Below are 25,326 nucleotides of genomic sequence, written 5' to 3'. Positions count from 1 at the left end.
TGTATTTCTGTGTGAATTAAAGCAAACAAAGGCATCCATTTTTTCCCAGAAATTTGAAGCTGAGAAGGAAAACGTATCTGTCTTGGCTAAGCAGTCTTCTTCTCTCTCCTCCACCCATCACCCTTCTTGGATTTTTTTTTTTTTTTTTAACACTATCGTATGAGTCAGAATGGGTGTATCACTTTTAATTATTGTTGATTACCATTCATGTTGGAACAGCTACCTGTAACACCATTTCCTATCAGAAATAAATGCCGACTTAGTGACCTGCATGAGATAGCTGGTGACCCAGCCCTCAGGGGAGATGGCAGGCAGCCGCCTGACGCTTGTTGAATTAAGAAGTGTGACTATAGTAATTAGCAGTGAGTTTCCAGCACAGGATAGAGTAGATTCAGGGCAGAGCCCAGTTGTCACATAGGTTGACCCCGGTGCAGGAGAAATGAGGGATTTGGGATTGGGGCCTGGAGGGTTGGGGACGGGGTCACGGGAAAGAAGGTCAGTAGCAGAAACCAATTTGACATCCCTGAGCTTGTAATAGGATTTACCCTGGGCTCACAGACCTTGGTGGTGTCACCTCTGCAAAAGCTGGTTGACAGTTCTGCAGCCCTGGAGTGTGTAATTGGGACCAGAAGAGTTAAGTCTTGACTGCTTTGCCTCTAGTATGTACTTAATGGATCACAAACAAAAAGGAAGAGACACAGTGTTAAAATAGAACTGGGGCACAGATTGAAATGATACGTGATTACTAGCAGTTGTACAATTCATGGAAAAAATGTGCATGCGGGTCTTTTAGGAAGTGTAAATAAAGCAGATAGATTTATGGAGGGGGGAAGTATGCCTTACACACCCAGCTCCTATGTCAACAAATGTTGCCCTCAAGGTAAAATTTTAAAAAAATGTTCTAAGCTCGTATTAGTCACACGCATTTATTTTGGGCATAATTTGTGCACTATTTGGAAGTTGGCAAGAACAGGAATGTTAGGGCCAACATTTGGTCTTGCTTCAGGAGTTTCTATGAATACGAATGCCTGAAGTTTACATAGGCTTATGCCGTCTCTATAGCAACATGTGTTTGTTGTGAAAATCTCGCCTTTTAAAGTCAAGAATTTGTATGTTAACCGCAGATTCAACACGCTACCTAATTCTGGTGTTTTTAAACACTTTTAGGACTGTTGCATGTTCAATATTGGATTGGATTGGATTGGAGGGAGAGTTGATGGGTGTCCCTGGAAAATACACTCTGTTTCTCTCTCTGTCACTGAGAAGGGAAGCCCTTGCTTTTGGAAGTTAACCTTAACGTGCCCCCAGATGGAGCCAAATGAGTGGAACTTCAGTCCATGGAGCTGCTCTGGCAGATCTGAGAGCCCAGTTTGAAGCACCAAAGGACACATGGTTGTTGATTGTAATTTTTCCACCGAGTGTTTAGAACTTGGGAAGACCTTGGGGAGTACGTGTTCGGCTGGCCCTGCTCCTTCAGGGCCTGGAGAGCAGAAAAGGGCTGCATGGGCTCCAGCACGCACGAGGGAGAACAGCCCACATCTTTCTGGCACCCTGAGGCCCAGGGACTCACCTGTGCAGTTCCATCCCTGTCGGACTTTTGTGTGGTGGTGGCTGTTCTTGCCCTTAGTGGGATTCTTGATGGAATTCTAGTTAGATAACCAGTTGTAGTTGGGAACTTGAGTGTATTTACTGGTTTCCCAGTGCTGGCTTTTGGCAAAATTTTGGTGTGCCTTATATCCACAGCCTCTGGGCTCTGATATCCTACTTCTTTTTTTTAAAGTTAACGAATTAATTTATTTATTTTTGGCTGTGTTGGGTCTTCGTTTCTGTGCGAGGGCTTTCTCTAATTGCGGCAAGGAGGGGCCACTCTTCATCGCGATGCGCGGGCCTCTCACTATCGCGGCCTCTCTTGTTGCGGAGCACAGGCTCCAGACGCGCAGGCTCAGCAATTGTGGCTCACGGGCCTAGTTGCTTCGCGGCATGTGGGATCCTCCCAGACCAGGGCTCGAACCCGTGTCCCCTGCATTGGCAGGCAGATTCTCAACCACTGCGCCACCAGGGAAGCCCCCTACTTCTTTTTAGTGATGCCCTTTCCTATCCTCAGTGCTTCCCAGGATCCTCAAACTCTCCCCTCCCTGACTTCAGAAGAGGAGAAGGTCAGCTCTTTTATGTTGCTGTGTAAGAGAGGAGTGCTTTTGGAGAGAGCAGTGGGCTTGGAACAAGAACTGGCTTCCACATTAGAATCTGGGACCTGCTTCTTAATAGTGATGTATCCATGGATGGTTTGCAGAAACTCTTAAATCCTCCATTTTGGCATAAAGGAAAAGAAAATAGTACCTGCTTGAATAAGATAATGGATGTGACAGAGCTCTGTAAAATTTTCAACTCTTATTCAAATGCAAGTCTATTACTATCGCTTTAATGAGGAATGGCAAATAGCTTTCCATTCACATCCCAACTTTGTTCATTTGTTGGTAGCTGCTTGGAGTGTTGTGCTGAGAATTCTGAGATGATCTCACAAGGAGGAAAGTGCTGAGATTGATTGGTGATGTCTGTCATTGGCACAGGGAGGCTGGAAGGGTGTGCTCTCCAGTGTACAGTATTGGCACTCTTCGGTCCATTTGCTTTTCAGGAGGGATAGAGAATATGAAATAAGGGGATAAATATTTACCAGTAAAATTTCAGGTGTCAGTGCATGGAGAAGGCATTATTTTGAGGAAGTAGACCTCGCAAAGCCCAGAATCAAGCATGTGTATAGTTCTGACTCTGTCTATGGAAGAGAACTCTCATATTATTTCCCAAGGCTGTTCTCCTGGTTGCGTGGTTAGGAAGATGCTAATAATTGGGACTAGCATTGCACCTTCCCTTTCTGTTGTTCCGTTGTTCAAAACGTCTCTTCCATACATCTTGACATTTGGTAAGATTCAGTTTAGCACTTGGCTCTTTGTTATTCTGTCCTGATCTCTAATGGTTTATTTAGTTTATTTTATTATTTTTTCATTGAGATATAATTGACATATAACATTATATTAGTTTCACGTGTATAACATAATGATCTGATATTTGTATGTATTGCAAAATCATCACCACGATAAGTCTAGTTAACATTCATCTCCATACAGTTACAAAAAATTTTTTTTCTTGTGATGAGAACTTTTAAGGTCTACTCTCTTAGCAACTTTCAAATATGCAATCCAGGGCTTCCCTGGTGGCGCAGTGGTTAGGAATCCGCCTGCCAATGCAGGGGACACGGGTTCGTGCCCCGGTCCGGGAAGATCCCATATGCCACGGAGCGGCTAGGCCCGTGAGCCACAACTACTGAGCCTGCGCGTCTGGAGCCTGTGCTCCGCAGCGGGAGAGGCCGCGATGGTGAGAGGCCTGCGCACCGCGATGAAGAGTGGCCCCCGCTCGCCGCAACTGGAGAAAGCCCTCACACAGAAACGAAGACCCAACACAGCCATAAATAAAATAAATAAATAAATTTAAAAAATGCAATCCAGTATTATTAACTATCACCATGCTGTACATTACATGTAATTACTTTACATGTAAAGACTAATGATTTTTAGCTATATGCACACATTGATCTGTGAAACTATAAATTGTTTGAAGGGAGGGATTATGTCCTACGTTTTCTCTCCTCTTGATTCCTGGTCTAGAATAAGATATGTAATTATTTGCTTAGCAAATTCTGAATTGATCACTACATTTTTTCTTGTTATATGTACAACATGAATTTTGGAAAATTTGAAAAATAAAAAAGTGAAAGAATCAAGTAAAAATAGGTTATAATATTATAACTAGAGATAATTGCCATTACCATTTGGTGTTTCCTGCCAGCATTTTTTCCTAGGTGCATATTTAGATATAACTTCTAAAATAGGTGAGAGCATACTCTATATAATTATGTAATCTAGTTTTTCCTTTTATGCTGCATTATAAGTACGTCTCTGAATCTTTAAATGAGTCTTCATAAACAATAAAATGCTTACATTTTAATTTTTAAAACTTCAACTGTTTATTAGTTTGTGACTTAAACAGTAATGCCCATTCATTGTCAAAAACCCTTGAAAGATACAGAAAGATATGGAACGAAAAGTAAACAAGCTTCCTCCCCTCATCTACCTCATTCCCTCACTTCCTGTGGTCCCCTCCCCCCCTTTAAAAAAAATTTTATTTATTTATTTATTTATTTATGGCTGCATTGGATCTTCGTTGCTGCGTGTGGGCTTTCTCTAGTTGTGGTGAGCGGGGGCTACTCTTCGATGCGGTGCGCGGGCTTCTCATTGTGGTGGCTTCTCTTGTTGTGGAGTACGGGCTCTAGGGTGTGCGGGCTTCAGTAGTTGTGGCACACGGGCTCAGTAGTTGTGGCGCATGGGCTTAGTTGCTCCGCGGCATGTGGGATCTTCCCGGACCAGGGTTAGAACCCGTGTCCCCTGCATTGGCAGGCAGATTCTTAACCACTGCACCACCAGGGAAGCTCCCCCTCCCCCTTTTTTAAAACAATTTCTTATGTTTCCTTCCAGACATTAATTTTATATTCGTTGACATATAAAATACAGTTCATATTATTCTTACAGTTTTTCAACATGACTTTTGCACTTATTATATCATGGAATATTTTATGTTACTGCATTCAAAACCATCCCATTCTTTTAAACTGCTACAAAGTATTCCATTCTATGGAAATCTCATTCTTAACCAAAGTCTTATTGGTGGGTATTTGATGGTTTCCATTTTTTTGCTATTATAAACAGCACAGCATTGAACATCTTTACACATATATTTGTTTGCACAAGTGTGAGTGTTTATGTAGGATTAATTCCTAGAGTGAAAATTCTGGACTAAGGGGAGGGTTCACATTTAAAATATTGAAGGATAAGGAAAAATTGCCCTACAAAAATGTTTATCTATTACATTCTCACCAGCTACACGTGAGCTTTCTGGTTTCAAATATTATCAACAATATTTTCATAATGAGGAGGTCTAGGGTACCCTGACTACTGTTCCTTTAAAAATAATATTTCTTTGCTCTTTTCACATGGATTATTTTTCCAGATGACCATGGAATCGTTTTGTCAAATTTCTACCCTCCCGACACAATGGACAAACAAAATCCTTTTTTGTGACTTGGATAAGGATTGTAACCAAAAGTGGGGTCCAGCTGCTCACTGCTCAAAAGCCAATAAAGAGGCAAGGTTGGTGGAAAGGAAAGTTTGCTTTATTTTGGATGCCGGCAACTGGTGGTGGCGGAGGGCGGACACCTGTCCAAAGGCTGACTCCCCCCCTCCTACAATCAGTGGGCAAGAGCTTTCATGGGTTGAGGGAGGGGGCTACATGCAGAAACAGTACAGGCAGCTCTGACTGTCATCTTGAAATTGGTCATTGGTGGTCTGACCAGCATCACCTTGATTGTTTTAGTGCAGTTAGTCTTCAGTTCCAGGGTCGGTTTGTTTCCATTTCTTTGAGGCCAGTTCTCGGAATTGTGGCAGCTTATGTCATGGCTACAGCCTGGTCATCATGTAGTTAACTTCTTCCACCTGGTGGGGCTTTCAGTGTCTATAAGACAGCTCACAGGTTATGGCTCAGAATGTTACCTATAGCCCTTGAGAAGGAACTAAAGGTCTTTGACTATGCTTAATGACTGAACTATTATTATTTGGTCTCTTTTGACTGTTTTCCTTTGTTTCTGCATTTTCTCATTTCTCATTTCTTTGGCTAAGGTTTTTCCACAGGCAAAAGGCAGTCAGGGGACATGGCGGGGCATAGACCATAGGGTCCTGCTTCATTTCAGGATGACATTTAATTTATAGAATAAGATGGAGAGAATTAACATCTTTTCTTTTTTAAAATTTTTACTTATTTATTTATGGCTGCGTTGGGTCTTCGTTTCTGTGCGAGGGCTTTCTCTAGTTGCGGCAAGCGGGGGCCACTCTTCATCGCGGTGTGCGGGCCTCTCACTATCGCGGCCTCTCTTGTTGCGGAGCACAGGCTCCAGACGCGCAGGCTCAGTAATTGTGGCTCACGGGCCTAGTTGCTCCACGGCATGTGGGATCTTCCCAGACCAGGGCTCGAACCCATGTCCCCTGCATTGGCAGGCAGATTCTCAACCACTGCGCCACCAGGGAAGCCCCGAGAATTGACATCTTTACTGACACTTCTTATCCAAGAACATAGTTTTTGTTTCCTTTTATTCAAGCTTATTTTGTGTTTTTCAGTAGAAGCAAGCATCATTCTTAAAAGCATTATGTATAATACTCTGTCTATGGATTAAGTAGAATTTATGTGCTGTTGTCCCCTTATTGCTGAACTATCGGATCATTTCCCATCTCTTTCTAGATTTGGCAGTGCTGCTGTGAGCATCAGTGTGCTTTGCTTTTTGACTGAATTTTGCTGATTTCCTTCGAATATATTTCCAAAAGTGGATCAAAGGATCCGGGCATTTAAAAAGCTCTTGGTAGCTATTGGGAGATTGTGAATTTTTAGAAAGGCTCAAACAATCTACTTTCCTACAAGATGTATAAGAGTACCTATCTGGCTGAACCTTCACTAGCATTTCAAGTTAACATTAATAGGAACTTAGCTTTGATGGGAATGAGGTGTGCGGAGGAACACAGTGTATGGCTGTCTCTGCCTGTCTGTGAATAAATCTTTTCTTCTTTCCTCCTTTGCTGAATGTTTTCCCCCCAGTAGAGCCAAGAGACAGTGTTCATACTTCATTAAGACTTCGGAGACGTGTAGTTTAGTAAATTCTTAGGTCTTTTGGAAATTTCAATTGTCCATGGCCACCTAGGAATGGAGGGTAGATTTGGAGAGGTGTATGTCCTTTTTTGCCATGATAAAATTGTCTAATAGCAGATAAGACAGTTGAGGATCACTCCACCCCCTGCAACACACACAAGAATGATTGAGACCTTGCAAATTGTGCAGAGTAACTTGGGCTGGAGGTGGGCCAAGAGGGAGAGCGGTGCCCCAAAGGGCCTCTGGAACAGAAGGGTTCCTCCTGCTTTCCAATAGAAAATGTCAGTTGGATTCCCCATGCCTAGAACCCATTTTAACAAGCAGAATCCAAATTTACTAAGAAAGCCTGGGATGGACACCCGGGCAACCCTCCTCCTAAATGCTTCTTTGCTGTGGGGTTATCATTTACTCCTGTGTACTTTGGCAGACACTGAGCGTGGGAATTAGACACTTAGAATGCTCTCCTTCCATCTGAAAACCCGTTTTGTGGCCACAACCTTGCCGTAGAACCCCCACCATCAGGATTTTTTTGTGGGGTGGGTCATGCTTTTATAGGGCAGTGTCTTTCAGGGCAAGTCTATTAGGCTTGTAGGATGTTTTAATTGGGACAGCATAATTGTAGGGTGCTACAAGGGCCCTGGCAAGGGATACTTTATAAATCAGATTATTATGCTTAGCTGTGTTAACGGGCATTTATGTGCCTTAAATCCTTCATACAGCAATGGGATAATAGCCCTTAAGGCCATAGTTACTATTTTGGTTGGGCCCACTTGTAAAACTGGATCTTTTTATTGTGAAGCTGTTTTCAGTTAGAGGAGTACATAAAACCCTTTAAAAGACAGAATTTCAATTTTGTAGTTGCTGTCATAGAGTTTAAATGGTGTTCTACTATATATGTATGTGTGTAAAAATGTAAATATATATACATTTAATATATATATATATATTTAAAAAGCTTAGAACCAAACAGTTAAAATTGTGCTCCTGAAGCAAGACTTCTTAATAATGGAGAACTACACATCTTACTGGAATCTGGCTAAATGCACACCCTTTCTCCTGATCAGTAATAATTTTGAACTTTTGGGAGACAGATTCTCTTTGGTTTTGTAATGTCATTTCTCAGAGGTTCGGGTCCCCCTGGAAGACTGCAGCCTAGTGATGGGCAGTGGTGTGGAGGACGCAGGCTCTGTGGCTTACACTGGGGGCTTGAACACTCTGGCGTGTCTTGACGAGGCTTTGCACATCCAAGGCAGACAGAGTGCCTGGCTGGCTCAATGGGAGGTCCTTGAATGGATTGTGGGCAGCTAGCCATGCTAGTTGGGCTGTGTAGATGTGGCTGGAATGGGATAAGACTGAAAACTGCACGACAAGGGGGATGGGTTATTTCCCAGATGGAGAGGTTCTGGGGCAGTGGGGAGGTCCCCTATTAACAGCAAACACCCGTGTCTGCCACTGATTCCCTTTATTTACAGTGAGAGGGCCGTCCCTCCCTTCCAAGAGCACACACCTGCGAACACCCGCTCCATTTTGAGGGAGGTGACTGGGAATATTCCCAGGAAGCTACTCTGGGGATGGAAACTTTGTCCTAGGTACCTGAGGACTGAGGAATCAGAGGATGGGACAGATTTCTCCTGGTCTTACTATGTACTTACAAAACTAAGTTTGGTGACTGTGGACTTGTTTCTTCTTTCTCTCTTCTCTCTGACGGCCTGTCCTCTTTCTGGTGCTGAATTTGTTAGTCTGAAGGACCAGCCATCGATGTGGTTTCCACAGCCCCGCTCAGGCTGCTTCAGCCTCCCCTTCCCTATATACACCCCGTCAGCCCCGTTCACACATTCGTTCCCAATATTTCTCCTGTATGTGACCCCAGGCCTCTTGTCTGTCCTTTCCCTTCTTGTATATCTGCATCAGGCTATCTCTTCTTTGAAGATTTCTCTCACCACTCTGGGTGTTGTAGACATTAATTATACCAGCTGTTTGGGGTTTATCCTTCCCCACCAGGTATTTATAAACCAAAGAGGCGGTGTTAAGAGTTTGTCTCCTGGAGGCGATGAGCCTGACCTGAGTCCTGCTTCTGTCCCCTGCTGGAAGTATCCTCCTGGATATGACAGTTTACCCCTCTGAGCCTCAGTTTCTCATGGAAGACTTGAACCTACCTCATTAATCATGAGGATTAAACATGATTCAAAGCTGTTAAAAGATCTTATCGTGGTGGCAGTGGATAGAAAGCACTCAGGAAGAGTTACTTGCTATCCTTGTTGCTGTTATTATTACTTTGATAGACACGTCATGTCCTGACATCATCATAAGGTCCTCGAGAGCTTCCTTGTATCCACCAGAGCACCTGGACCTGTGCCTACAGGTGATCTTCGGGGCAGGGGGTGTTGAGGACAGCACAGGCCTCATCTCCTCCCAGTACTGACCCTTCGGTTTCTAGAACAAGATATTTGGCAGCCCAGAGGCCCTGCTGAGGTTCTTGGCAAATAAACAATAGCATGTTCTTTAGGAAGCAAGTAAGGTGACTTTCCATCGACCTGCAGTTTCCTCTGTGTGTGTGTGTGTCTGTGTCTGTGTCTGTGTGTGGTGGAGGGAGGTGAGTGTGGCAGGAAGATGAGGGCTTGCAGAGGTGGGGTGAACAACGGGGAGCTGGTTTCCCCTTTGTCTGTCCTGTAGCTTGCTGGTTTTGGAGGCCACATGGTTTAGGGGAAAGAGGACCATGCTAGAGTCAGAAGGCCAGGGATTTGGGGGCCCAATTCTGCCACTTGCCAGCTATGTAAGACTGGGAAATTCACAGTCTTTGGGGGCTGAAGTCTCCACACCTGTAAAGCTGTGCTATTGTACTTCTTAGGGCTGTGGAGGAATCCACTGAGGTAGTCCCTTGTACCTGCTGTGTGAAAAGTGACACAAATATTAGCTGTTGTAATCGGACATGTCCTGGTTGCATTAGTGTAGCTCAGTGATTCCCTTTTTGTTTTTAAGTTATTTATTTATTTATTTATTTATTTATTTTTGGCTGCTTTGGGTCTTCGTTGCTGCATGCGGGCTTTCTCTAGCTGTGGCGAGCGGGGCGGGCTCTTCTTCGTTGCATTGCGCAGGCTTCTCGCTGCGGTGGCTTCTCTTGTTGCAGAGCATGAGCTCTAGGCGTGCGGGCTTCAGTAGTTGCAGCACGTGGGCTCAGCTGTTGTGGCTCGTGGGCTCTAGAGCGCAGTCTCGGTAGTTGCGGCTCACGGGCTTAGTTGCTCTGCGGCATGTGGGATCTTCCTGGACCAGGGCTCGAATCCGTGTCCCTTGCATTGTCAGGCGGATTCTTAACCACTGAGCCACCAGGGAAGTCCTCAGTGATTCCCTTTTTCTTTGCCTTCCTGCCGTGTTCTTCTCTGCCTCTTTATTTGCCCTCTCTCTCCTTCTCCCTCTTCCATTGCTGGGGCAGATCTTTAGTCTGGAAGGAAACAGCAGAGGGAATGGAGCTCCAGATCTCTGGCTGCGTCCTCTGCACTGCTCTCACTTGGGACATTTCCCTCACACCTTTCAGACGGCTCGGTGATGAAGTGGGATGATCCAAATCTGTGCTCAGAGTTCCTTCTCCCCTCATGCGCATTCCTCAGTGTTACTCTTATCTCCCAGCTAGAGCATGTATTTGTTTGGGAGAAAAGATTATGGTTTGTATGGCTTTGTACAAAGGTGGGAACGTGGTAAGCAGTTAGTAATTGTTTCCTCAGTGGCACTGCTTGCTGGGGATGGATGAGAAAAATGGGACAAATATCCATATAGCCTGTGGATCATTAGACCCTGGAGGGCACGCTTGAGTGGTGGCCCAAAGGAACATGGGCTCAGGCTCCTGACCTCTCTTTTGTGTAGAGTATAGACTTGAGAGGTGGTCTCCAGGATGGAGAGGTGGGTGAGATCTAGCAGTGATTCGACAGACAAACACTTGTGGTTTTTTTTTTTTTTGAAATATAAGTAGCAGAAACCATCCTATTGCTGTTTAATAATTAATGAAGATATGTGTTTATAAAGACTAATCAGGAAAAAATATTTAATAAAAAATACAGATCTTTTCAAGAGAAACAGCTATAAATAGATATAAAAATAAGAGAACTAAATTATGAATAACTTCATCCTACTAAATTTGGAAACTCTATATGAAATGAGAACATTTAGAGAACACTATTAAATGCCTATGTTGGTTAAAGGAGACACAGAAAAAACTTGAATAAACAGGTAAGCACCAAAAATTGAAATAGCAATCAAAGACCTCCTCTCCAAAAAGGCACCTGGCTCAGACAGTTTTACAGTTCACGTCTAGCAACCTCAAAATAGAAAAGAGAAAACAACAAAAGCTGCCCCACTCATTTTTGAGTTGAATATAATCTTTATTCTAAAATTGGATGATGGCAATACAAGAAAAGAAAATTACTGACCTCTCTTGCTTATGATCACAGATATAAAAATCCTAGATAAAATATTGTAGCTTATCAACTGTTAGTAGTTAAAAATATAAATATATTGTCATTTGGGAGGTTTATTCAGAAATAAAAGAATGATTCAACATGGTAATATAATCAACACATTAATAGACTAAAGGAGAAAAAAAATCACATAATTATCTCAGTAGATTCAGAAAGGCATTTAATAAAGCTCAATACCTGTTTGTAATGAAAAACTTAAAGCACAAATTACACTTAGTGGAGAAAGATGCATTCCATTTAAGGTCAGAGAGACAAGACAAGGACCTCCATTATCATTCACTAGTGTTAGCACAATACTGGGCTTCCTAGCCAAGACTATAAATAAAGAAAAAGAAATTAGAGGTGTGAATTAGAGGGAAAAGAATGAAACTGTCATTATTTGCAGATAATATGATCATTATATAGCAAAAGCAACAGATTGAACTATTAGAATTAAGCAAGGCTGTCAGATGCAAGATCAGCTTACGAATATCAATAGAATTTCTCAACACCAGCAAAAACAGATTAGAAAATATAATTTAAAAAAGAATAATATTCATGGCAGCAACCAAAACTATGAAATATTTAAGGATTAACAAAAAATAGATAAGACTTCTATAGAAGAAATATTGAAAGTCTTAAAAGCTATAAAAGGAAGTCAGAAGAAATGGTCAGAGTAATTTCTATGTATTTGAGTGGGATGACCATATAACATTATGTTTATTCTGCCCAAATTAACTTATAACGTCAAGGCAATCCCAAGAAAATTCCAGAAGGATTATTTTTTAAGAGTTTGATAAATGTGTTTTAAAAGTTGTATGGAAAAGTAAATGTTCATGAATAACTCACAAGTTTGCAAAAGGAGAATGAAGAGAGAGATCTTACCCTATCAGATATGGACACGTTACTAGCTGTAATGTGGCCAAAAAAACAGAGAAACAGAACAGTGTAACAGAGAGCTCAGCAGCAGACCATGTGTATAAAGGAACTTCTGAAATGATAAAGATGAGTTGCTAATAAAATTGGATCCTGTGGCCAATTGGATTCCCAAAGATGATTGCAACATTCTCTCCGCTCCCACATATGCTTTTTTTTTTTTTAATTTATTTTTGTATTTATTTTTGGCTGTGTTGGGTCTTCGTTTCTGTGCGAGGGCTTTCTCTAGTTGCAGCAAGCGGGGGCCACTCTTCATAGCAATGCGCGGGCCTCTCACTATCGCGGCCTCTCTCGTTGCGGAGCACAGGCTCCAGACGCGCAGGCTCAGTAGTTGTGGCTCATGGGCCTAGTTGCTCCGCGGCATGTGGGATCTTCCCAGACTAGGGCTCAAACCCATGTCCCCTGCATTGGCAGGCAGATTCTCAACCACTGCGCCACCAGGGAAGCCCCCCACATATGCTTTTTTACAATGTGACTTTGACACTTTTCCCATTGAAAGGTGGCTTATATGTTTCCTCCCTTGATTCTGGGCAGGTTTTGACTACAGTGGAAGTAATGCTTAGTGATTTCTGAAGCTGGATGATATAAAGTGGTACAGCCTTTGCCTTTTTTCTTTTTTTCTTGGAACTTAGCCACCATAATGTGAGGAAGCCCGAACAGTCTGTGACAATCAAGGGGCAAGTGGGAAGGAACTGCAGCCTCCAGCCCTCAGCCTTGGTTGAACTCCCAGCTGACAGCCAGCCATATGAACTTGCCAGCCGTAAGTGAGCCATCTTGCAAACACATCCTTCAGCCCCAGGCAAGTCATCTCAGCTGCCAGTCCATGGCACAAAGATGAATCATCCTTGCTAATCCCTACCTACAATGCAGGTATGTGAGCAAAATAAATGTTTGTTTTAGTTTTAAGCCACTACATTTTAGAGCATTTTGCTATACATTGTTTTTTTAAACAGCTCTCTGGCTCACACCATATACAGATATTGACTCTACATCATTAAAGGTAAAACAGTACAGTTTGTAAAACATTATGTAGGAGAACATCTTTGGACATAGGAATGGGGAAAGATTTCTTAGGCAAAACCTCAATTGCACAAATCATAATTGAAAATTTGATGAATTTAATTAAATAGAAATTAAATAATTCTACCCAATGAGGAATTGATAAAGTTAACAGACAGACAATAATTTGGAAGAAGATGTTTGTAAAGTATCAAATTCTAAGGGTCTAATATTTGAAATTTACAAGGAGTTGTTGCAAATCAATAAGAAAAAGATAGGAACCTCTGAAAAAGTGGGCAAAGGGATAGAAATTGGGTAGTTCACAAGGAAACCCATTTGACTAAAAAGCATATGAAGATGTTAAAACTCACTAGTAATTAGAAAAATAAAAATAAAAATAATAAGATATTATGTTATACCCATCAGGCTGGCAGCACTTGGAAAGCTGAGAGTATTAGTGTCCTAAGGCAGCTGTATCAAAGTACAAAAGACCAGGTGGCTTAAATAACATGGATTTATTATCTCCTAGTTCTGGAAGCTAGAAGTTCAAAATCAAGGTGTTGGCAGGGCTGGTTCCTTCTGAGGGCTGTGAGGGAGTATCTGTTCCATCCCTTTCTCCTAGCTTTTGGTGGTTTGCTGGCAACCTTTGGCATTACTTGGCTTAGAGATGCATCACTCCAATCTCTGCCTTCATCTTCACATGACATTCTCCCCACATCTTTCTCTTTACATTGTCTTCACGCTGTTTCTCTGTCTCTGTGTCCAAATTTCCCCTTTTTATAAGGACACCAGTCATATTGGATTAAGACCCACCCTAATGACTTTATCTTAACTTGACTGCATCTGCAAAGAACTTATATCCAATTATGGTCACTTTCTGAGCTACTGGGGGCTAGCTCTTCAGCATATGTTTTTTGGGGACACATTTCAATCTATAACACTGAATATTGCTCAGTATTGGTGAGGATGTGAGCCCCAGAAACCCTCAGGTATGGTTGATGAGAGAAGGGATGGGGGCAGCTTCTTTAGGGAGCACCCTGGCAGTACTTGCACTCACACCACATGATTTAACTTTCCTGCTCCTGGGCATATGTGCCTGAGAATTTCCCACATAGATCTGTAAGGAATCTGTATGAAGATGTTCATCGCAGCATGGTTGAGGGAGTGGGGAGCTGGAAGCCTCCTGGTTGTCCATCCTTAGGGTCTGGATATGTAAAATCTAGTGGCTACAGATTATGGAATACTTTGCAGCATTTAGGAGAAATGGACTAGATGCATGCTTGTCAATATGAATAAATCTTGAAAACATCAGGGATAGGATAATATCTAAAACCTGAGAACATACCATTTCTATATATTAAAATGCATGCAAGAAAACAGTCAAAGAATACATACAGACACAAAAAATTGTTGTGTATCGTAGGGAGGGAAGTTGGGCTGGGGAACGGAGATGAAAGGAAATTATAAAAAAGTGAGAAGAGAAGAGTTGTGTGTGGACCCAAAGCAATAATGTTTTGTGAACTGAGGAATCTGATCAACCCACCTTCAGTCCTAAAACACAAACATCTCCCCACTAAATGCTCCACTTGCACTAACTTAATGCTTGCCTTGGGAGACGTTTTCTCATGTTACTGCTCTTATTCTGTTTGAAAATACTTTCCTCCTATAGGGAGTCTTAGAATCTTAAGGCTGGAAGAACTCTTCCCTTCAATAGCATCTCCTTGTTGAGTGAGATATAAGAGAAGCAAGATGCACTTCCTGTCTTCAGGCCAATTCATCTAGATGGGGAGAAAACATGCTCAAGAAACAATTAGATAATGACCCAAGACAGTGCGTAATTAAGTGTAAAGACACATGGGGCAAGCCTGCGACCAACAAAGGCAGAGGTGCTGCTGGGGAAGAACAGGATGTCTGCTCAGGATAAAAACAGACATATGGCATTTTATTGACTTCAGAAGAATTTAAGTGGAGCCACAGGATTTCCCTGGCCCCTGAGCTTGCTGCCCGTTGCCAGGAGTTGTGGATTTCCAGCTGTGCTGCCAGGAGGCTCAGAGGTTGCCCTGACCTGCCTCTGGTGAAGGCGGCCAGCAGGAGGGAGGTGCTCTGAATTTACCACCCAGCTTCAACCAGATTTGTTTTACATGAATCCAGGGCTCTAGATTAAGATGTTGCCTGAAGACAATTTTTCCGTGTTAAAAAGTTTGAAAACTAGAGGCCTACAGAATAAAGTCCCAGTGGCTCAGTGGGTGTACGGGGCCCAGCCTCCCTGATCTGGCTCTCACTGACCTTGTGGGCCTCTTCTGATCCCCGAAACTGCAATTTTCTGGAGACCTCCTTGTTCTTACTCAGCCTCTGTCTGCTGAGTGAATTCCTCGCACCTTTCAAGGTATAGCTCAAGTGTCTTTTTCTCTTTGGACCCCCTCCTCATCAATCAACTTCCCCCAATCACAGCACATCCCTTCCTCCCTTATTAAAGCACTCACTACACACGGTGCTGTGACTGTCTTTGCATCAGGCTATGAGCGTCCCATCCCAAAGGTTGAAGGCTAACTTCTCCATCTTTGCGGCTTCAGCATCCAGAAAGGTACCTGGCACATAATAAGTGATAAGTGAACACCTGTTGAGGGAATGTGTGACTGATACACGTGTGCCTGTTACATTTTTAAAGACTTTAAAACCCTAAGAAGATTATGTGGCAGAGATTGTATGTGGCTTGTAAAGCCTAAAATATTTACTATCTGACCCTTTACAGAAAAATTTGCTGCCCCCTTGGGACTCTATCAGAAGACACAATGCCAAGGTCATGGGATTCTATAGACTGTGAGGAGCCGACAACACTGGTTAACACCTACTAATTGACACTTAGCTAACATAATAGCTCTTATTATATGCCAGGCACTGTACTAAGCACTCTACATATATTAACTCATTTAATTCTCCTCTAAACCCTGTGAGGTAGGTACTATTATAAGCCCCATTTTACTGAAGAGGAAAATGAGGCACAGGAAGTTTGACGTGGCCAAGGTACCTCAGTGGCTTTTCTTTTTTTTAAGTTTAATTTTATTTATTTTTTTATACAGCAGGTTCTTATTAGTCATCCATTTTATACATATTAGTGTATACATGTCAATCCCAACCTCCCAATTCATCACACCACCACCATCCCCCCCGCCGCTTTCCCCCCTTGGTGTCCGTACGTTTTTTCTCTACTTCTGTGTCTCAATTTCTGCTCTGCAAACCGGTTCATCTGCACCGTTTTCTAGGTTCCACATATGTGCGTTAATATATGATATTTGTTTTTCTCTTTCTGACTTACTTCACTCTGTATGACAATCTCTAAATCCATCCACGTCTCCACAAATGACCCAATTTCGTTCCCTTTTATGGCTGAGTAATATTCCATTGTATATGTGTACCACATCTTCTTTATCCATTTGTCTCTCGATGGACCTGGCTATTGTAAATACTGCTGCAATGAACATTGGATTGCATGTGTCTTTTTGAATTATGGTTTTCTCTGGTTATATGCCCAGTAGTGGGGTTGCTGGGTCATATGGTAATTCTATTTTTAGTTTTTTAAGGAACCTCCATACTGTTATCCATAGTGGCTGTATCAATTTACATTCCCACCAACAGTGCAAGAGGGTTCCCTTTCCTCCACACCCTCTCCAGCATTTGTTGTTTGTAGATTTTCTGATGATGGCCATTCTAACTGGTGTGAGGTGATACCTCATTGTAGTTTTGATTTGCATTTCTTTAATAATTAGTGATGTTGCGCAGCTTTTCATGTGCTTCTTGACCATCTGTATGTCTTATTTGGAGAAATGTCTATTTAGGTCTTCTGCCCATTTTTGGATTGGGTTGTTTGTTTTTTTAATATTGAGCTGCATGAGCTGTTTATATATTTTGGACATTAATCCTTTGTCCGATGATTTGTTTGCAAATATTTTCTCCCATTCTGAGAGTTGTCTTTTCGTCTTGATTGTAGTTTCTTTGCTGTGCAAAAGCTTTGAAGTTTCATTAGGTCCCATTTGTTTATTTTTGTTTTTATTTCCATTAGTCTAGGAGGTGGATAAAAAAATATCTTGTTGTGATTTATGTCAAAGAGTGTTCTTCCTATGTTTTCCTCTAAGAGTTTTGTAGTGCCCAGTCTTACATTTAGGTCTCTAATCCATTTGGAGTTTATTTTTGTGTGTGGTGTTAGGGAGTGTTCTAATCTCATTCTTTTACATTGAGCTGTCCAGTTTTCGCAGCACTACTTACTGAAGAGACTGTCTTTTCTCCATTGTATATCCTTGTCTCCTTTGTCATAGATTAGTTGACCATAGTATGTGGGTTTATCTCTGGGTTTTCTATCCTGTTCCATTGATGTATATTTCTGTTTTTGTGCCAGTACCATATTGTCTTGATTACTGTAGCTTTGTAGTATAGTCTGAAGTCAGGGAGTCTGATTCCTCCAGCTCCATTTTTTTCCCTCAAGACTGCTTTGGCTATTTGGGGTCTTTTGTGTCTCCATAGAAATTTTAAGATTTTTTGTTCTAGTTCTGTAAAAAATGCCATTGGCAATTTGATAGGGATTGCATTGAATCTGTAGATTGCTTTGGGTAGTATAGTCATTTTCACAATATTGATTCTTCCAATCCAAGAACATGGTATATCTCTCCATCTCTTGGTATCATCTTTAATTTCTTTCATCAGTGTGTTATAGTTTTCTGCATACAGGTTTTTTGTCTCCCTAGGTAGGTTTATTCCTAGGTATTTTATTCTTTTTGTTGCAATGGTAAATGGGAGTTTCCTTAATTTCTCTTTCAGATTTTTCATCATTAGTGTATAGGAATGCAAGAGATTTCTGTGCATTACTTTTGTATCCTGTTACATTACCAAATTCATTGATTAGCTCTAGTAGTTTTCTGGTGGCATCTTTAGGATTCTCTATGTATAGTATCATGTCATCGGCTAACAGTGACAATTTTACTTCTTCTTTTCCAATTTATATTCCTTTTATTTCTTTTTCTTCTCTGATTGCCGTGGCTAGGACTTCCAAAACTATGTTGAATAATAGTGGTGAGAGTGGACATGCTTGTCTTGTTCCTGATCTTAGAGGAAATGCTTTCAGTTTTTCACCATTGAGAATGATGTTTGCTGTGGGTTTGTCATATATGGCCTTTATTATGGTGAAGTAAGTTCCCTCTATGCCCACTCTCTGGAGGATTTTTTTATCATAAATGGGTGTTGAATTTTGTTAAAAGCTTTTTCTTCATCTATTGAGATGATCATATGGTTTTTATTCTTCAATTTGTTAATATGGTGTCTCACATTGATTGATTTGTGTATATTGGAGATTCCTTGCATCTCTGGGATAAATCCCACTTGTTCATGGTGTATGATCCTTTTAATGTGTTGTTGGGTTCTGTTTGCTAGTATTTTGTTGAGGATTTTTGCATCTATATTCATCAGTGATATTGGTCTGTAATTTTCTTTTTTTGCAGTATCTTTGTCTGGTTTTGGTATCAGGGTGATGGTGGCCTCATAGAATGAGTTTGGGAGTTTTCCTTCCTCTGCAATTTTTTGGAAGAGTTTGAGAAGGATGGGTGTTAGCTCTTCTCTAAATGTTTGATAGAATTTACCTGTGAAGCGATCTGGTCCTGGACTTTAGTTTGTTGGAAGATTTTTAATCACAGTTTCAATTTCATTACTTGTGATTGGTCTGTTCATATTTTCTGTTTCTTCCTGGTTCAGTCTTGGAAGGTTATACCTTTCTAAGAATTTGTCCATTTCTTCCAGGCTGTCCATTTTATTGGCATAGAGTTGCTTAGTAGTCTCTTAGGATGCTTTGTTTTTCTGTGGTGTCTGTTGTAACTTCTCTTTCATTTCTAACTTTATTGATTTGAGTCCTCTCCCTCTTTTTCTTGATGAGTCTGGCTAATGGTTTATCAGTTTTGTTTATCATCTCAAAGAACCAGCTTTTACTTTTATTGATCTTTGCTATTGTTTTCGTTGTTTCTATTTCATTTATTTCTGCTCTGATCTTTATGATTTCTTTCCTTCTGCTAACTTTGGGTTTTGTGTGTTCTTCTTTCTCTAGTTCCTTTAGGTGTAAGGTTAGATTGTTTATTTGAGATTTTTCTTGTTTCTTGAGGTAGGGTTGTATAGCTATAAACTTCCCTCTTAGAACTGCTTTTGCTGCCTCCCATAAGTTTCGGATCATCGTGTTTTCATTGTCATTTGTCTCTAGGTATTTTTTGATTTCCTCTTTGATTTCTTGACTGATCTCTTGGTTATTTAGTAACGTGTTGTTTAGCCTCCATGTATTTGTGTTTTTTACGGTTTTTTCCCCTGTAATTGATTTCTAATCTCATAGCATTGTGGTCAGAAAAGATGCTTGATATGATTTCAATTTTCTTAAATTAACTGAGGCTTGATTTGTGACCCAAGATGTGATCTATCCTGGAGAATGTTCCGTGCGCACTTCAGAAGAAAGAGTAATCTGCTGTTTTTGGATGGAATGTCCTATAAATATCAGTTAAATCTATCTGGTCTGTTGTGTCATTTAAAGCTTGTATTTCCTTATTAATATTCTGTTTGGATGATCTGTCCATTGGTGTAAGTGAGGAGTTAAAGTCCCCCACTATTATCGTGTTACTGTTGATTTCCTCTTTTAGAGCTGTTAACAGTTGCCTTATGTATTGAGGTGCTCCTATGTTGGGTGCATATATATTTATAATTGTTATATCTTCTTCTTGGATTGATCCGTTGATCATTATATAGTGTCTTTCTTTGTCTCTTGTAATAGTCTTTATTTTAAAGTCTATTTTGTCTGATATGAGAATTGCTACTCCAGCTTTCTTTTGATTTCCATTTGCATGGAATATCTTTTTCCATCCCCTCACTTTCAGTCTGTGTGTGTCCCTAGGTCTGAAGTGGGTCTTTTGTAGACAGCATATATATGGGTCTTGTTTTTGTATCCATTCAGCAAGCCTGTGTCTTTTGGTAGGAGCATTTAATCCATTCACGTTTAAGGTAATTATCGATGTATATGTTCCTATTACCATTTTCTTAATTGTTTTGGGTTTGTTTTTGTAGGTCATTTCCTTCTCTTGTGTTTCCCACTTAGAGAAGTTCCTTTAGCATTTGTTGTAGAGCTGGTTTGGTGGTGCTGAATTCTCTTAGCTTTTGCTTGTCTGTAAACCTTTTGATTTCTCCATCAAATCTGAATGAGATCCTTGCTGAGTAGAGTAACCTTGGTTGTAGGTTCTTCCCTTTCATCACTTTAAGTATATCATGCCACTCCCTTCTGGCTTGTAGAGTTTCTGCTGAGAAATCAGCTGTTAACCTTATGGGAGTTCCCTTGTATATTATGTGTCATTTTTCCCTTGCTGTTTCAATAATTTTTCTTTGTCTTTAATTTTTGCCAGTTTGATTATTATGTGTGTTGGTGTGTTTCTCCTTGGGTTTATCCCATATGGGACTCTCTGTGCTTCCTGGACTTGGCTGGCTATTTCCTTTCCCACGTTAGGGAAGTTTTCGACTATAATCTCTTCAAATATTTTCTCGGGTCCTTTCTCTCTCTCTTCTCCTGGGAACCCTATAATGTGAATGTTGTTGCGTTCAATGTTGTCCCAGTAGTCTCTTAGGCCGTCTTCATTTCTTTTCATTCTTTTTTCTTTATTGTGTTCCACAGCAGTGAATTCCACAATTCTGTATACCAGGTCACTTATCCATTCTTCTGCCTCAGTTTTTCTGCTATTGATTCCTTCTAGTGTATTTTTCATTTCAGTTATTGTATTGTTCATCTCTGTTTGTTTGTTCTTTAATTCTTCTAGATCTTTGTTAAACATTTCTTGCATCTTCTTGATCTTTGCCTCCATTCTTTTTCTGAGGTCCTGGATCATCTTCACTATCATTATTCTGAATTCTTTTTCTGGAAGATTGCCTATCTCCATTTCATTTAGTTGTTTTTCTGGGGTTTTATCTTGTTCTTTCATCTGGTACATAGCCCTCTGCCTTTTCATCTTGTCTATCGTTCTGTGAATGTGGTTTTTGTTCCACAGGCTGCAGGATTGTAGTTCTTCTTGCTTCTGCTGTCTGCCCTCTGGTGGATGAGGCTCTCTAAGAGGCTTGTGGAAGTTTCCTAATGGGAGGGACTGGTCTCTCAGTAGCTTTTCTTTAACTGGACATGAGAATTAGCGAGTATGGTGGTCAGGAAGAATGTTCTTGTGGCCTCCAGTCTGGTTTGACTCTCAGCTCTGCAACTTACCTGAGTGTCTAGGTGTAAAGTGCTCAGCTATTACAGCATGGGGACGAGACAAATACTCCCTCTTATTATTGTGATGCTGCACAAGTCACACTGTCAAATACCTCGTGTTACTCTAATGGAATAGAGAATATGATTCACTACAATTGGTGAAAAGCAGTCAGATTGGGAGGAGAATGGTGCCCCCCAGAGCTCTGTGCTTGTGAGGGGGGCAGTCATAGTTACTGAGTGTGGTATATAAGTGAAGGGGATATGGAGTGAATGGGGGTAGTGAGAGGGTAAGGAGGTAGGATCTGTGCGTGTGTGTGCATGCACATATGTGTGCATATGTGTGACGGGGAGAGAGGGAGAATATGGGAGAGAGAAAGAGTGTGTGTATGTGTTCAGCCTTTAACGTAACTGTAAAACTTGAGAGGCAGAATGAGATGTCTAAGGAGGGTTGATTGGGAAGATTTCTGGGTGAAGCACCTGCATAAAACTTTATAAGAAAACTCCATACTGATACTGTTTTTCAAAGCTTCTGGAGTCATCTTTGTGTTTTCTTTGAATGATCTTTATATTGAGACTGGGTCACATGGGGGCCAGGATTTACATGGGTTACGTTATGTATCAACTTAACTCAGTAACTAGTGCTGGTCTCTCCACATATGATCCCATATGGGTATAAAGTGCCTTTTAGCCCAGGACATTTGCAGCAAACCATATCTGAAAACCATTCTAGAAACAGACTGGTTGAGAGCAAGTGACAAGAGTTACCTCTAGAAATTCTGCCAGATGTGAAAGGTGCTGGAATATCTTTCAATCTCTGAGAGGAGTCACAGGCATCCAGTGATGGAACCAATTTGTACCACCTTGCAAGAGCCAACTGTGTGTAGATATTTCCAGCTCTGCCCTTCAGCGACATCCCACTGGTAGCTTGAAATTGGCCGTGACGGAGGAATTCATATCATGGAAATTAGCAAATGCTACAAATCAGAGGTATTTTTCTCACTCAAGCTGGTTGTTAAGTATCTACCAGCATACCACTTCAGGCAGCGGATTTCTCTCTCTTTTCAGTTTCAGAATTTCTTTTATTACCTAAGAGTATAAAGATCTTGAGAGAGACCTTTAAGATGGCAGAGGAGTAAGATGTGGCGATCACCTTCCTTCCCACAAATACATCTACAAAAATACATGTACATGTGGAACACAAATACATCTACAAAAATACATCTACATGTGGAACAACTCCTACAGAACACCTACTGAATGCTGGCAGAAGACCTCAGACTTCCCAAAAGGGAAGAAAATCCCCATGTACCTGGGTAGGGCAAAAGAAAAAAGAAAAAACAGAGGCAAAAGAATAGGGATGGGACCTGTACCACTGGGAGGGAGCTGTGAAGGAGGAAAGGTTTCCACACACTAGGAAGCCCCTTCACTGGGGGGACGAGGGTGGGGGGAAGCTTCGGAGCCACAGAGAAGAGCGCAGCAACAGGGGTGCAGAGGGCAAAGCGGAGAGATTCCCACACAGAGGATCCATGCCGACCAGCACTCACCAGCCTGACAGGCTTGTCTTCTCACCCACTGGGGCAGGTGGGGGCTGGGAGCTGAGGCTCGGGCTTCAGAGGTAAGACCCCAGGGTGAAGGCTGGGGTTGGCTGCATGAAGACAGCCTGAAGGGAGCTAGTGCGCCACAACTAGCTGGGAGGGAGTCCGGGAGAGAGTCTGGACTCGCTGGAGAGGCAAGAGACCATTGTTTTTGGGTGCACAAGGGGAGGGGCTCCCTGCCCTGTGTGCCCACTGATGGCAGAGCACGACCTAAGCGAGCTCCAGAGACTGGCGTGACCTGCAGCTATCATCTCGGGCATGGACTGCTAATGTTGCCACTGCTGCCACCAAGAATCCTTTGTGCAAACGCAGGTCACTACCCACACCCACCCTGGAAGCCTGTGCAGCATGCCACTGCCAGGGTGCTGTGATCTAGGGACAAATTCCCTGGGAGAACACATGATGCGCCTCAGGCTGTTGCAATGTCATGCCAGCCTCTGCCGCTGCTGGCTAGCCCCACATTCCAATTATGACTACCATACCCCTCCCTCTCCCCAGCCTGAGTGAGCAGGAGAGCCCTAATCAGCAGCTGCTTTAACCCCCTCCTGTCTGGGCAGGAAACAGATGCCTGAGGGTGGCCTACATACAGACACAGGGCCAAAACCAAAGCTGAACCCCAGGAGCTGTGCGAACAAAGAAGAGAAAGGGAAACTTCTCTGTGCAGCTTCAGGAGCAGCATATTTAATCCCCGCAATCGACTTGATAAACCCTGCATCTGTGGAATACCTGAATAGACAATGAATGTTCCCAAAATTGAGGCAGTGGACTTTGGGAACAACTGTAGACTTGGGGTTTGCTTTCTGCATCTGATTCGTTTTTGGTTTTATGTTTATCTTAGTTTAGTTTTAGTGCTTGTTATCATTGGTGGATTTGTTTATTGGTTTGGTTGCTCTCTTCCTTTTTTTTCTTTTTTCTTTTTTCTCTTTGTGTGTGTGTTTGTATGTGTGTGTATGTTTCTTTGTATGACTTTTTCTGTTTAGGTTTGCTTTTACCGTTTGTCCTAGGGTTCTGTCTGTTCGTCTTTTTTGTTTTGCTGTTTTGTTTTTTGTTGTTTATTTTTTTTTATGAGTGTGTGTGTGTGTATGTTTCTTTGTGTGATTTTGTATGTTTAGTATTGCTTTTACCATTTGTTTTGGGGTTCTATCTGATCGTTTTGTTCTTTTTTTCTCTTCCTTTCCTTCTGAGCCATGTGGCTGGCAGGGTCTTGGTGCTCCGGCCGGTGTCAGGCCTGAGCCTCCGATGTGGGAGAGCTGACTCCAGGACACTGGTCCATGAGAGCCCTCCCAGCCCCATGTAATGTTAATCAGCGAGAGCTCTCCCAGAGATCTCTGTCTCAACACTAAGACCCAGCTCCACCCAATGGCCAGCAAGCTCCAGTGCTGGACGCCCCATGCCAAACAACTAACAAGACAGGAACACAACCCCACCCATTAGCAGAGAGGCTGCCTAAAGTCATACTAAGTTCACAGACACCCGAAAACACACCACCAGACGTGGCCCTGCCCACCAGAAGGACAATATCCAGCCCCACCCACCAGAACTCAGGCACCAGTCCCCCCCACCAGGAAGCCTACACAAGCCACTGAACCAACCTCACCCGCTGGGGGCAGACACCAAAAACAATGAGAACTACGAACCTGCAGCCTGCGAAACGGAGACCCCAAACACAGTAAGTTAAACAAAATGAGAAGACAGAGAAATATGCAGCAGATGAAGGAGCAAAGTGAAAACCCACCAGACCAAACAAATGAAGAGGAAATAGGCAGTCTACCTGAAAAATAATTCAGAATAATGATACTAAAGATGATCCAAAATCTCGGTAATTCAATGGAGGAAATACAAGAAACGTTTAACAAGGACCTAGAATAACTAAAGAGCAAACAAACAACACAATAAATGAAATTAAAAATACTATAGAAGGAATCAATAGCAGATTAACTGGGGCAGAAAAACTCATAAGTGACCTGGAAGATAGAATAGTGGAAATATCTGCTGCAGAGCAGAATAAAGAAAAGAGAATGAAAAGAATTGAGGACAGTCTCAGAGACCTCTGGGACAACATTAAATGCACCAACATTCTAGTTATAGGGGTCCCAGAAGAGAAGAGAAAAAGAAAGGGTCTGAGAAAATATTTGAAGAGATTATAGTTGAAAACTTCCCTAACATGGGAAAGGAAATAGTCAGTCAAGTCCAGGAAGAACTGAGAGCCCCATACAGGATAAACCCAAGGAGAAACACACCAAGACATGTATTAATCAATCTATCACAAATTAAATACAAAGAAAAAATATAAAAAAAAAACAGCAAGGGAAAAGCAAGAAATAACATATAAGGGAATCTCCATAAAGTTAACAGCTGATCT

General features: G+C 41.8%; 1 protein-coding gene across 2 annotated transcripts in view; it reads left to right on the top strand.

Annotated features, from left to right (window-relative positions):
- Nucleotides 1-25,326, top strand: part of LOC309611727 (uncharacterized protein) — a 323,736-nt gene that overhangs the window by 10,275 nt on the left and 288,135 nt on the right. Inside the window, exons 2-3 of one of the 2 annotated variants that reach the window (XM_082356496.1) lie at nt 5,059-5,198; nt 12,758-12,995. The gene's annotated coding sequence lies outside the window, so the exon portion shown is untranslated. The remainder of the gene's footprint in view (nt 1-5,058; nt 5,199-12,757; nt 12,996-25,326) is intronic. The other variant, XR_014234698.1, reaches the window with a different exon arrangement.

The sequence above is a fragment of the Balaenoptera borealis genome (assembly GCF_965194805.1).
Source record: "Balaenoptera borealis genome assembly, chromosome: 15".
Taxonomy (NCBI): Eukaryota; Metazoa; Chordata; class Mammalia; order Artiodactyla; family Balaenopteridae; genus Balaenoptera; species Balaenoptera borealis.
The sequence above is the reverse complement of the archived record's forward strand: the minus strand, read 5'-3'. Positions and strand labels throughout refer to the sequence as shown.